We start from the raw sequence: 12,785 nt of genomic DNA on the forward strand, positions 1-12,785 counted from the left end.
AAAGAAATAACTGATGCTTTGGGTGAAATGATAGGCTGGTACCAAAATGATAAAATCTATGAGAAAAGAAAGCATAGGCCTACATTAAAGTACAACAAAATACACAGAACACGGGAATTAATAGCTGTTGGCATGGAAGAGATCAACCCTTACAGGTTTTAGTTTTCCACAGGTTTAATAGAAGCTGAGAGTCAGTTACGGTGTCTAAAGGAGCTAATGAAGCAATGGTACCCTGGACAGTTTGCCATGCCTGGGGCTGCCGCTATTTCCACCTCAAGGTCAGGTCCTGGAAACCAGCTAATCTGAGTGTGTACATACCTGGGCTAGAATGTCTTTAGAGACCCCTAATAAAATACCCACAGCAGCTAGTTTGGAATCTTGAAAAGGGACATTTTACTCATATCCTCAAGCCATGGTCCGCTCAAGTTCACCCCTGAGCTCTATGGGGAAATGTGAGGCCAGTGGACACCAGCACATGAGGTGGGATTTTTTCACAGGAGGGGAATTAAACACTAACTTTCCTCTCCAGTCCACTGTTTCTTTGAGAGAATTATTCAAATTTCAGCTAAAGCAAGGAAATAGCTCAATTTATGAAGAGTTTGATAATGCATTGGATTCTAGGTATGAGGTTGGGAGAGATGAAAATGAAGAGTGGATAATTCAGACTTGAAGCAACACAGATTAAATAGGGAAAGGATGGAACTTTGGGGGAGTGACAAAGGATGAGAGAGAGATGCACGGACAAGAGGAGCCAGAAGAATGAAATTTCTGTTACTGTTTTTAAACCTTAACCTCTCCTCAAAGCTCAGGGATCTAGCATAATCATGCTTTACACTTACATGCAACTGCCATTTCTGACTCCCTACTCACTCCCTACACACTTATCAAAGCCTGGAGAAGATCAATCCTAAAGTCAGCCTTTCATTCCTATTTCTACTGCATCTTGGATGACTGCCGTTTCCGTGCAGACAGTATACCCAACACTCCAAGCTCGTTGTATATCTCTATGTGGACACTCTTCGCCTTACTATTTCCAGAATTCTTCCAGCTCTGGATTTATAATTTCTGGATTACCACACTCTGTTCACTCTCCTAAATTTTCTGCTCTCTCAAACTGTTGGTCTACAAACAATATTCTTCAGTCTCATTAAGAATTCTAATCCTGGGTCCTTCAATTTATCTTAATCTCTTATCCTCCTCCTGATTTTATTAAGTTATTCAGCTGAGCTTCATTTTCCTCATTTGTAAATGAGTAGTAAAGCCCACTTCACATATTTGATGTGCGGATTAGAGATAAATTATGTAAAACACACAGCATCGCTCCTTGCTAAGTCTAGGCATTAAATGATCATTACCAACCTTGGTTTGCCTAAGCCTCATGATTTATTACTTAAAAATCTCTCTTGCCATAACCAGCAGTGTCCTCACCCTTTATCCTTCTTCTGCACCTAATTAGCAAAATTCTAGCCCTGGATCAATGAGGAGTGCCTTTCCCAGTCTCATATCTGGCTGCCCAGCAGTGCCAAAAACAAATGCCACAACCGCATGCATTGAAACCACTGCAAACTCATGGTCTCCCACATCAGTTGAGCTATTAACACTACACGGTAAAACTTCCAACTATGCCTAGTCCACTTCCTCTCTCATTCCCCACAGTAATATTTTTAAACCTTCACCACTCTGATTTTCTCCATCACTCTCAGCAAATGAACTCTACTTTAGAGAGATATAGAGACCATCCAGGCAAGAACCTTCTCCACTTCCTGTCTCTCCCCACAATGCAAACAAATGTAAATATAGTTAGAGCCAGCCTTACTTCTTCTCTTTCTATTTTAGCTATGTGGCTTTTTGGCTAAGTGGATTTCCACTGTTAATCCTTCAATCCGGTTTTTGAGTCATCTTTCCATTTCTTTGGGAATCTCCTGCACATCAAGTGTATTTCTCTTCTCTATCTTTTAGTTCTCTTTTTCCTTCGGCATCTCCCATCTTGTCTCTTTATCTCATTCTAGCGATCACCTTCCTGTTCCTTTTCCTCTTAGAGCCATGTTTCTCCAAAGAGCAAAACGTACATACGTGCCTCCACTTCCCTGTTTCCTAGGACTGTCTCAACCACGCTATCTGTGCTTCTTTACTTCCATAAAATCTAGTCTTTCAGGACCTTGTTACTACTCATGATGTTATTTATCATCTTTCTTCTTGAAATTCTTCTCTTTATCTGATTGTTATGCCATCACCTACTCTTGCTTTTCCTTCTTCATCGCCCATAGAGAAAATCTCATTCATTTACAGGATTTTAACTACCATTTAACATTAATACTCCAACATCTAAATTTCCAGCTGTGGTCCACTCCAGATTCATGTACCTAAGGATAAGTAAAGAAAAACAAACAAAACTTGGATGTCTTGATTTGGATGTCCCATAGTATTTCAAATTTATTATGTCCCAACTTAAACTCACTATCTTCCTCCCACCTTTAAATTTGCTTGTCTCCTGTTTTTCCCATCTTAGTGAACTACCCCTTCCCATCCATTTTCTCAAGTCAGAAACTGCATTCAACCTTCACGTTTATTCAATGATTAAATCCTGTCCATGTTTTTCTTAATATTCCTTAAGTCCATAACGTTGTTATTATTATGCCACGATTACTGTCGTATGCTTGGCCATCCACATAGTTTACTACAAGACAATCCTCACTGTGTCTGCCAAAAGTCATTGGAGTTATACTCATCATCCACACTGCTGCCAGATGTACTTCTAATCGAAATTTTCGCCCAATATTCTCTATTGCTTAAAAAAAATAGTAATAATTACCATTTGTTAAGTATTTATTAAGTAAGTAAGTACTTGTGGGCCCTTTTGCCCTAGAAGCCTCTGGATGGTCTCAGTGTGAGGGACTTCCCCCTTTCATGCAGCCCTGTCCAAGCACTGCCCAATAAAGCTTGTGGTGTGTCACTGCCTTTCATGGGCACCTTTCTTTCCTTCATGAGCCCCAAATCCTTTGAACCTGGACAATGGCCATACTATACTCCTTTCAGCGGTGTGTAGGTCCACACCTAGGATCTGAACAGATGAACCCCAGGCCACCAAAGTGGAACATGCAAACTTACCCACTGCACCATCAGACTAGCCTCAAAATCCAAGCTTTTTAGTAGAGCATATCAGAGAATTCATCACCTGGTCTCTGTTTCTCCAGCCTCAATTTCTTCCAGATGTTTTTCTTTGTATCTGCTACATTCCAACAGTAACTCCTTAATTGCATTTCCTCACATAGCCATATTCTGTCTCATCTTTGTGGTATGATAACTTCTTTATTGGGATAATAAAATAACACCCAAATATCAGTAGAAAATTTTAAATTGGCCAAAGTTAATAAAAGATTAGATAACTGTTTACGCTGTATTCCTCAGAGGAGGCTCAAGTCAAGTCATTCATATATTCCTTTAACAAATATTGAGCACATACTTACTCTGTGCTTGGCAATATTCTAGGTACTCAGGATACATCAGTAAATAAAATGGATACATACACATACACAAAGTTCCTGTGCTTGTGAAGCTTCACTCTAGAGGGGGATAGGGTGGCATTTGGCAATTTTAAATATAGTAGACAGAGAAGATTTTAGGAGGTGACACTTGAGTAAGTTTGGGATTTTACTATGGGATAAATGAGGAGCCACTGGAGAGTTGGAGCAGAGAAGTGCCATGATCTAACTAATATTTCAAGCAAAACATTCTAGCTTTTAGGATAAGAATAGATTTTAGGGGACAAAGAACAAAGGAAGCAACTGAGAAAAGATGGTGTCTTAGGATGGTAGTAGCAGAACTATTTTGGAATTATAATTTAGAATTATATATATAACTTAGAGTTATTTGGAAATAAATATAATTTGGAATTATTCTGAAAACAGAGCTACCAGATTTGCTCATAGGGTAGAAGTGGGGTATGAAAGAAACAAAGGATTTAAGGATGACTCCTGTATTTTTTGGTTTGGCAACTAGAAGGATAGCGCGGCCGTTAGCTGCGATGGAGAAGACTATGGGTTAAGGTCTTAGCATTTATTCTTTCTCTTCAAGCTTAACCTCTCTCCTCAACGAACATTAATTGCTATTGTATATCAAAGCTTTGAAAAAGCATCTTGATCCCTGGAGTAAAAAAATGATCTGAACCAAGCAATTCCAACTCAAATTGTACAATGAACTAATGACAAGTGGGATGGATCAGTGTGTTCTAGATATTCTGATATTCCATATGGTCTAAAGCATAGTACAATCTAAACTGCATCCATAATAAATGTCACAAACAGGAACTGTTTAAGACTCGAAAATATAATATAAATACGAATGGATTTTAAGATTCATTGTGAAGAATCTATTTTTCTTTAGTTTGGTTTAATAACTTTCCTTTTTCTCTTTCTCCCCTCTTCTATTAACTTCTACTTTGTTATTTTTACCTCCTTTCAAAAATTGCATTTTTTCTTGGCTTCTCTTTGGCTCCTTAAATTTTTAAGGTATTGGTTTAATCCTGAAGCAAAAAAGTGATTTCTGGAGCTTATGTGGATTAAAGCTTATCCAAATCCGCCATGTTTTATCTTCATCAGCTTCTTCCTATTAGCAATGCAAAAAGACTCTCGTCCAAAGCCTAATTGGTCACAGAGGGGCAGTGGTGACTCTTCATGGCGAGTAAGTGGAATAGGTACTTGCCTCATGATGCGCCCAAGCAAAATATACACACTGCTTTAAAAATAGAAAGTCCTAGGTTGGGGAGAATCAAATATTTATGTTAGCGTGAAGAAAAAATGCATAAATTTTAAAGCCAGAAGATTTGGGGACTATGCATTATATCCTATAAACTGACTTTGGGCAAGTCATTTAACCTCTCTGAGTCATGGTTTCCTCAGTTGCAAGACATAATTCTGTAGTTTTTGTCTTTCTTTTTGTCCTGTTTATCTTATTTTTTCTTTCTTTCATCTTTACTTTCTTCTACTCTCTCTCCACCTCCCTTCCCCTCTCTTTTTCTTTCCTGCTTTCTTTCCTTCCTTTCCTTCTTCTCTTTCTAGTGTACTTCATGCCATACAAGATTGACAGAGACTTCAATAAAAGCATGTCCAATAACGGGTCAGCCCAATGGCATAGCGGTTAAGTTCTCGTGCTCTGCTTCGGCAGCCAGGAGTATGTGAGTTGGATCCCGGGTGCAGACCTACTCACTGCTCATCAAGCCGTGCTGTGGCAGTGTCTCACATACAAAATAGAGGAAGATTGGCACAGATGTTATCTCAGGGACAATCTTCCTCAAGCAAAAAGAGGACGATTGGCAACAGATGTTAGCTCAGGACCAATCTTCTTTACCAAAACAAAAAATTAAAAAAAAAACAAAACATGTCCAATAAAATAAAGAAAATAGGAGTAGAAAGTACAAATAAGTAGCTAGAAAGCACTGACAGAGCTGTAACAGCTGTTCTCTAAGCAATTAAAAAAGGTTAGTCTACTTTGATTAGAATCAAGATATTCATTCAACCCTGTCAGCTTGATCGAAACAATCACACTACTTTATGGAGGCGTTTGCAGCCTCAGTTCTCAGTCCACTCCTCACTTACATGCCTAATGTAGGTATTTCTACTCCTTCCTAAAACTCTCCCTATTCTTCTGTGCACTTACTAGGTGGGTAAACATTGGCAAGTTGTTTAACCTCTCTGAAATCAGGCTTATTATCTATAAACACTGAGATAAAAACATACACCTGTGTATTGCTATAATAATAAGATAATATATGTGAAATTGTTTGCATTAGTTTTCTATTACTGTATAACAATATTGCCACAAACCTAGAGGCACCTTAAAACAACACAAATGTATGATTTAAAATTCACCATAGGTCAAGAATCTGCTCACGGCTTAACTGGATCTTCTGCTCAGGGCCTCACAAACCTGTAATCAAGGTGCTGGTCATGATGCTGTTCTCATTCGGAGCTCAGGGTTCTCTTCCAAGCTTATTTAGATTATTGGAAGAATTCACCTTCTTGCAGTTGTAGCACTGAGGCACCCATTTTCTTTCTGGCTATTGGCTGGTGACCAGAAGCCAAGCACAGTTTCTTGCCACATGGCTCCCATAGTCAGTTCACAACATAGATGTTTGCTTCCTTCCAGACCAGTTGGAGTGTATCTACTAATGCTTCTCATCTCTTTTAAGACCTCACCTGATTAGGTCAACTAATTGAGGATAATTTCCGTTTTGAGATTGATCAGTCAAGTGTTAGTAACCTAATCATAAGAGTGATATCCTATCATATTCTCAGTTTCACCCACACTCATGGGGTGGGGGTTATACAAGGTCATGGGTCATTGGAGCTCATCTTAGAATTCCTCCAGTTGGATATAACACACTATGACACGCACTTCCCACAAAAAAATATTAAAACAAGATTTTATAAAAATTGCTACTTGGTTCAATCTTTTTGACACACCAGAATCTTGACCATAATAATCGAGTCTAGGCACCATTCTAGAACAGCGTTACCTCAAAGATTTCTCAAATTCATGAATTTTTGCTTCCTTCATTCATCTCTGTCATTCCTTTAACAAACATTTGTTGACTATCTGCTATATGCCAGGCACAGTGCTAGACACTGGTGACATAATAAGATAGACATGGTCTCAGCTTTCACAGAGCTTATAGTTAGACCTAAGAGAATAAAACAAATAAATAAACAAAAACCCCAAACAAATAAGGATAGCAAAGATACAATCTTTGCTAATTATGGTAAGAGCTTTCAGTCATTAAAGGGCTTTTAGCAGGGTGGTAACATTTTTCAGATGGCCTTTTTAGAATATGACATCGAGTATTATTAAGAGATTAATGTTTGTTGAGAATGACTATATCCATTCATGAAATGAGAATTCAATACTTTTTATCACACATAAACATAAATATGTTGGCCTTAAGAAGAACTGAAGCCTCTTTCATAAGCCTACCTTAAATTCTACTCACAATGAAGAATAGCTCTAGTCTAATTCTGTTCAAGCCTCAGATCACCATACTGAGTCACAGTCTTAGTAGGTGGAATTAAGATGTGTCTGCTCTAATCTAGTTATTCAGGTTCCTTTTTATTAGTCTCTGGATCTTCTTGCCAGTAGATGTGATTTCAACTGGAATTTTCTCCAACTGGAATTGCTCATCACTTAGGATTAGTTTGGCTGCATATAACAAAATAATAGTGACTAAAACAAGATAGAAGTTTATTTCTATCTCATGTGGAAAAAAAAAATAAGGCCTGAAGATACGTGTTCCAGTGGTTTGGAGCTCCATGATGTCACAGGTCCAGGTTCTATCAACCTCAACTCTAGCCTTTCGCCTCACAGTCCAAGAGAAATAGTCAAGTGCCAGCTAGACTGCATTATGGCCAGCTGAAAAGAAGGAGTCTTGAAGAAGAAAGCAGCCAAGAGCATATGCAGCTGACCATTAAGGAAGGTTTTGAGAAGCTGTAAAAAACAAAAACTTTCTGCTTACATCTCATCCACCTCAATCTCATGGCCATATGTAGCTGCAAGGAAGATGAGAAAATGGAGTCTTTTTTCCAGGCAGCCATATTTCCAACTATAATCTAGGGTTTCCATTACAAGGAAGAAAAAGAGAATGGAAACTGGAGTAGGCAACTAGCAGTCTCTGCCAGGTGGTATATGTCAGGAAATGAATTCGAGTGGAGTAGGCAAAAGTCACACTTTTGGCCAGTTTTCTTCTAGGCCAGTCAGGCTAACCCAAACTAGACAAAAAGGGTCCTCTACATGGGTCAGCCTCATCAACTAGAGTTCTCAGTACAGAATTTGAAGTTGAAGCTCCCGTTAGGACTGGTACAGCAATGTTTTATGTAAAGAACAGAACAAATGAAAGTCTTGCATTAGTCAGGGCTCTTATCAGATATATATGACAGGAACCCACACTGAAATAGCTTGGGGAAAAGGGAAGTTTTTCTAGAAAGATATTTGCCTAATGCTCAGAACTTAGAAAATTACCAAACAATCAAGACTTTGGAAGAACAGGTTTGAACTAGCCTCAGGGATAAGCCAGATAGTGAAGAAATCTTCTATTTATGGTCATATTCTCAAGTCATTCTCTCAACTTCTCACCTCTATTTCAGGAGGTGGGGAGGTCAGCTTTATTTTCTCGGATTTCTCATTGTGGTGAATATGTGGAATGCCTCACGACTACTCAATCACATCCCACAGTTCTGACCAGAGAGAAGATAGAAAGAAATTCAATACCTGAAAAGGAACTCTGGTTTGCCCAGTTTGGGCACTATTCTCATCCATGGTCCAATCACTGTCAGCCTCCAAGTAAGCCAGGTAGATGAAAACAGAAATGCATGGTAACTCGACATGAAGAAGGAGGAAAGCTCCTGGGCAAATAAACTCAGCAGAGGTCTGCTAGACCTGGAGTTGACACACTAAAGCTTTGGAAGTCCTGAACATTAATTCCAACATCAGAATAAGAGGCAAAAATTTTAATATTTCTTCAGGGATCATTTGAGAATAAGATCTGTTTAAGGAACTTTTCATTTCTCTGTGGGAACCAAAGATGTTCTTGATTAAGAGAAGAGGTTCGTTTTGTTTAGTTTTATAGAAAGAAAACAATCTTCAGACACTTTATATTTCTGGCCTCATGTAACCGAGCTAGGCTTTTATCTGGTGTATATTGCATAACCCTGGCTAGTTTTTCCATCCAGCTGCATAAGAAAGGCCAAGGGAGCTCCCTTGAGCTCATCTCCCAGCCAACCCAAAAAACACAGAGGAAGGGAATCCAACTAGCTCTGCCCTATGCCTTGGGCCAAACACTTTCTTGGTTATCTGTGATTTCCTCCACTGTTTATTGATGGAGGGTGTGCTTTCCTTGACTCAGAGAGTGCAGACATTCAGAATTTAGACTTGAACTCTGGAGTAGAAGCAAAGAAAGCATGTAAGCCTTCCACTGGACTTTGGTCGAAGGTTTTGTAGGCCCAATTAGCCAAGTCAAAAGAATTGTTGTATGGTCAAAGCTAGCCCAGCACACTGGAGCGCTCCATGGGAGTTTCGAGCCAACCCCAGAGAGCAATAAAATGGGACTTTGTCTGGTTTAATTTTCTGTGCATGTATTTTTTTGGATTTGTAGGTATGAGCACCTGTTAAGAATAGAATTAAGGAGCTTTGGGATATTCTATTCTGGCTAGCTGTATCTCTTTCCATAAAAATTTCTTGCAATTCACACATACATACATACGCACACTTATTCATATACTATACCACAACTAAATACATATATACATATGTGGGGTTCTGATATAGTAGGGTTCTAAAATAGACAGTTCCTTTTTACTAAGGAGCTTATGAGACACTCTTAGCCAGTGTAGAACAGAATATATAGCATCTGTATTGCTTCAATCTGGAATCCTCTTATAGTCTCTTCCATGACTGTGATAGTTTTTATCAGGCCACCTACGATGGGATTTGTGTCTTTCTTATTTAAAAGCCCTCATTACTATTTTCAGAGTAGTCTTCGTTTTTTTATATCTACATGCTCACATTTCACTACCAGTTGATTTCCATAGAGAATTGACTCCTTCAATTTGTTCCATAAAGTACTTTCAGCCTGCTTTACTTCTTAACCTTGAAATGCTCTGTCTCTTTCTCCCCTTCTCTGTCTGTTTCTTTCTTGGATGGATGGACGGATGGAGGGATAGAAGGAAGGAGGAAAGGTAAGAAGGAAGGAAGGGAGGAAAAAAGAAAGCTCTTAGAGAGCATTGGCATTATGCTACACAAAAGGCGAGAAGAGTTATCTCTGGATGGGGTAATAACTTTCATACTGACTAAAACCTGAGCATCGTGTATGACATGTCCTATGTCAACACTGACTACAGCGGTTGAGGAGGTATCTGTTCAACAATTTCTCACAGAGCACTATAGAGCTTATAAGGAACATCATTAAAACTCAGTATTAGTTTCCTTCCTTTTGGTTGAGGATAACAACAAAGGCAATAGATTCACAGGCGTTGCAGAGGGGGCAGAGAAAGGCTCAGAAAAGAGAGACTGTGGCTGCCAAATACAAACTTTACTGCCTCACTGCTTGGCCTTTTCTGCCCTTAGGAACGAGTCAGGGAAAGGCTCTGCAGGGCCTAGGAGAGGGTTTAAGAGTCCATTTGGCACCTCTGAAATCAGGAAGTCAATAAGAGATGGCCCCTCTGAACTCCTGGTGCTTCAGGGCGGCCTGGGTGGTGTCAAATAGCCCAACACAGAAATTAGCTATTGCCCCCTCATTTAGAGTGGTGTTGACCTGAAAATGTTAATGAACCTGTTCTTTGAGTTAACCTTGGAATGACTCCTCTTTCTTTCTCACATCATTATTACTGTGCCAGCTTGTAGGGACAACATAATATAAGGAAAATGAGTTTGACCTAAGACACAGATATACTATAGTTACTACTCTAAGGAAAAAAATTGGAACTAGTGTCTAAGCTGGTTAAATATAAACTGTGTTGCTACGACAGAAGAGGCATAGCAACCAGAGGCGGAGGATGTCACCTGCTATGTGTTAAACCATCAACACTTACTGAGCGACCTGTTTCTAGAAGTAAATTCGAACCTATTCAAATTTTGTTGCTAAAATATTGCCATTCTCATTCCTTGCGTTTTGATATATTACGGCCAGGGGCACTCCCAGGGTTCTGCCCAGATCTCCTTGAATCCCCTTTATTATCCCTCATCCAGCTTCTGGCCTGAACCTGAGACTCTTTTGAAAACTGCCCGAGGTCATCTGAAGCTGATGGCCACAGACTTAGAGCAGAGGAGCTGAAAGTGCCTGGGAGTGCAGGTACCTCCCACACGCCCAGCCCTTGGCGAATTACTTACTGCCACACAGTATGAATGCCCAGTTTGCATCCCCTCCCATCAGGACAAATGCTGAGGTGAATTTTACATTCCAGAGAACTTGACATTCCCCCAGCACCAGGCCAAGGCTTCTCCCTGACTTCTTTTGCTTCCCTGTCCTGCTCACCTGGCTCCCTTGCTGGTGTCTGCTGCGAGTACTTCCTTTACCAATCCTTTGTCTGGGTTTAGTATGCTTCTGAGACACCCTGTCTAAGACAATACACTGTCTTGAATAGAATAAAAAATGATAAACTTGGAGATAAACTGTCAGAAATTGCATAGGACTCCAAGTCTATGCACAGAACTGTCCCTCCTAGGAATGCCGTCAGTCAGATGTGTCATTCCAAAAAAAGGGTTGAAATCCCTCCCTAAACTAAGCCTATATGAGGAATCTTTTTATATAGCCAGTCTTTGTACCTCAGGGGAGAGAAGAAAACTAAGTCAATGTTCAAACAAGTTTGAAGATTCTTACATCAATTGTGGAATTTTTAAGGAGAGAAATGTATCACAATCTACTCATCTTTTAAAATTATTAATGAGAATGTTGAATTCTATTTATTTACTCCAAAAATAATCAAATTTCCACTTCTTTTACTCTCCATAAAAAGGTGGAAAAGAGAAGAGGGAAAGAATAGAGAACAGAGAATGGAGACAAGGAGACACAGTGAGACTCAAAACTTACAGCCATGCCTAATACTTACAGAGTGCTTATTGTGGGCCAAGTATCAATCAAATACACACATAGATGTATAGATGTACACATACATGTGTGTAGGTATGTATTTATTCACTCAACAACTCTATGAGTTGGAGACTATTATTATCTTTATATTTCAGATGGGAAAACTGCAACACTGAAATGTTAAGAAATTTGCCCAAGGTCATCACAAGGTGTGTGGCAGAGCTGAGATCTGGTCCCAGGCGATTCGGTTCCAGCATCTGCACTCTAATCCACCGTGCTATACTACCTGTCCTGGGAGAGAGTGAGAGAAATAAGTAGAAAAAGGCAGAGACAGAAAAGAAAAAAAAAGTTTAAACATCTTAAAACTGACCTGTGCATAAAGATACAGGATCAGGCAGAAAGGTGTCGACAGAAACACACACACACCCCACAGAGGCAACGGGAACCTGATATAAAGAGACTCACATTGCACACAACCACAGAGAGAGATCCATACCCCCAAAAAGGTATGCATATTTTATAAAGACAGACAAATATACAAACCAAGGCAGGAAAGGATGTACACAAATAAACAGGACTCAAGAAGAACGGGATGGGCAAGCTAAAGGAGACCGGGAACTGGAATTCAGAAAGAAAGGCCTTTAACTATTGCAGAAACGTCTTTGTTGGTGTGATTTGAGGGGAGCTATCCATCTTGAGGGATGGAGAGTGGAGGAGGACTGACACGAACCATCCTATAGGGAAAATTAAGTCCAAGATTCAGAATATCCATTTGTTTCCTTCATCTACTGCTTTGTAAAAATGACTCCAAAACCTAAAACAATACCCATTTTATTTTGTAAGTCAGGAATTTAGACTTAATCAGCTGGGTGATTGTTTTGCTCCATAGGGTGCTGTGTCACTGATTGTCACCTGGTGGCTGGGCTGGGCTAGATATAAGGTGGCTTCACTCTCCAGCATGACACCTTGCCACAATCATCCAGAAGGCTGGGCTCAACTAGATCTCTCCGTCTCTCTCCCTGTATTCTCAGGCCTTTCCATCAGGTCTCTCCAGCAGTGTAGTCTGACTTCTTATTTTGTGGCTTGGGGCTTCAGGAAACCAAAGCAGAAGCTACTAGTCTCATAAAAACAAGGTCTAGAACTGCCATACTCTCTTTCACTGCATTCTGTTAGCCAAAACAGCCTCGTGCCAACCCAGATTCAAGAAGAGTGC

The sequence above is a fragment of the Equus caballus genome, chromosome 10 (genome assembly GCF_041296265.1).
Source record: "Equus caballus isolate H_3958 breed thoroughbred chromosome 10, TB-T2T, whole genome shotgun sequence".
Taxonomy (NCBI): Eukaryota; Metazoa; Chordata; class Mammalia; order Perissodactyla; family Equidae; genus Equus; species Equus caballus.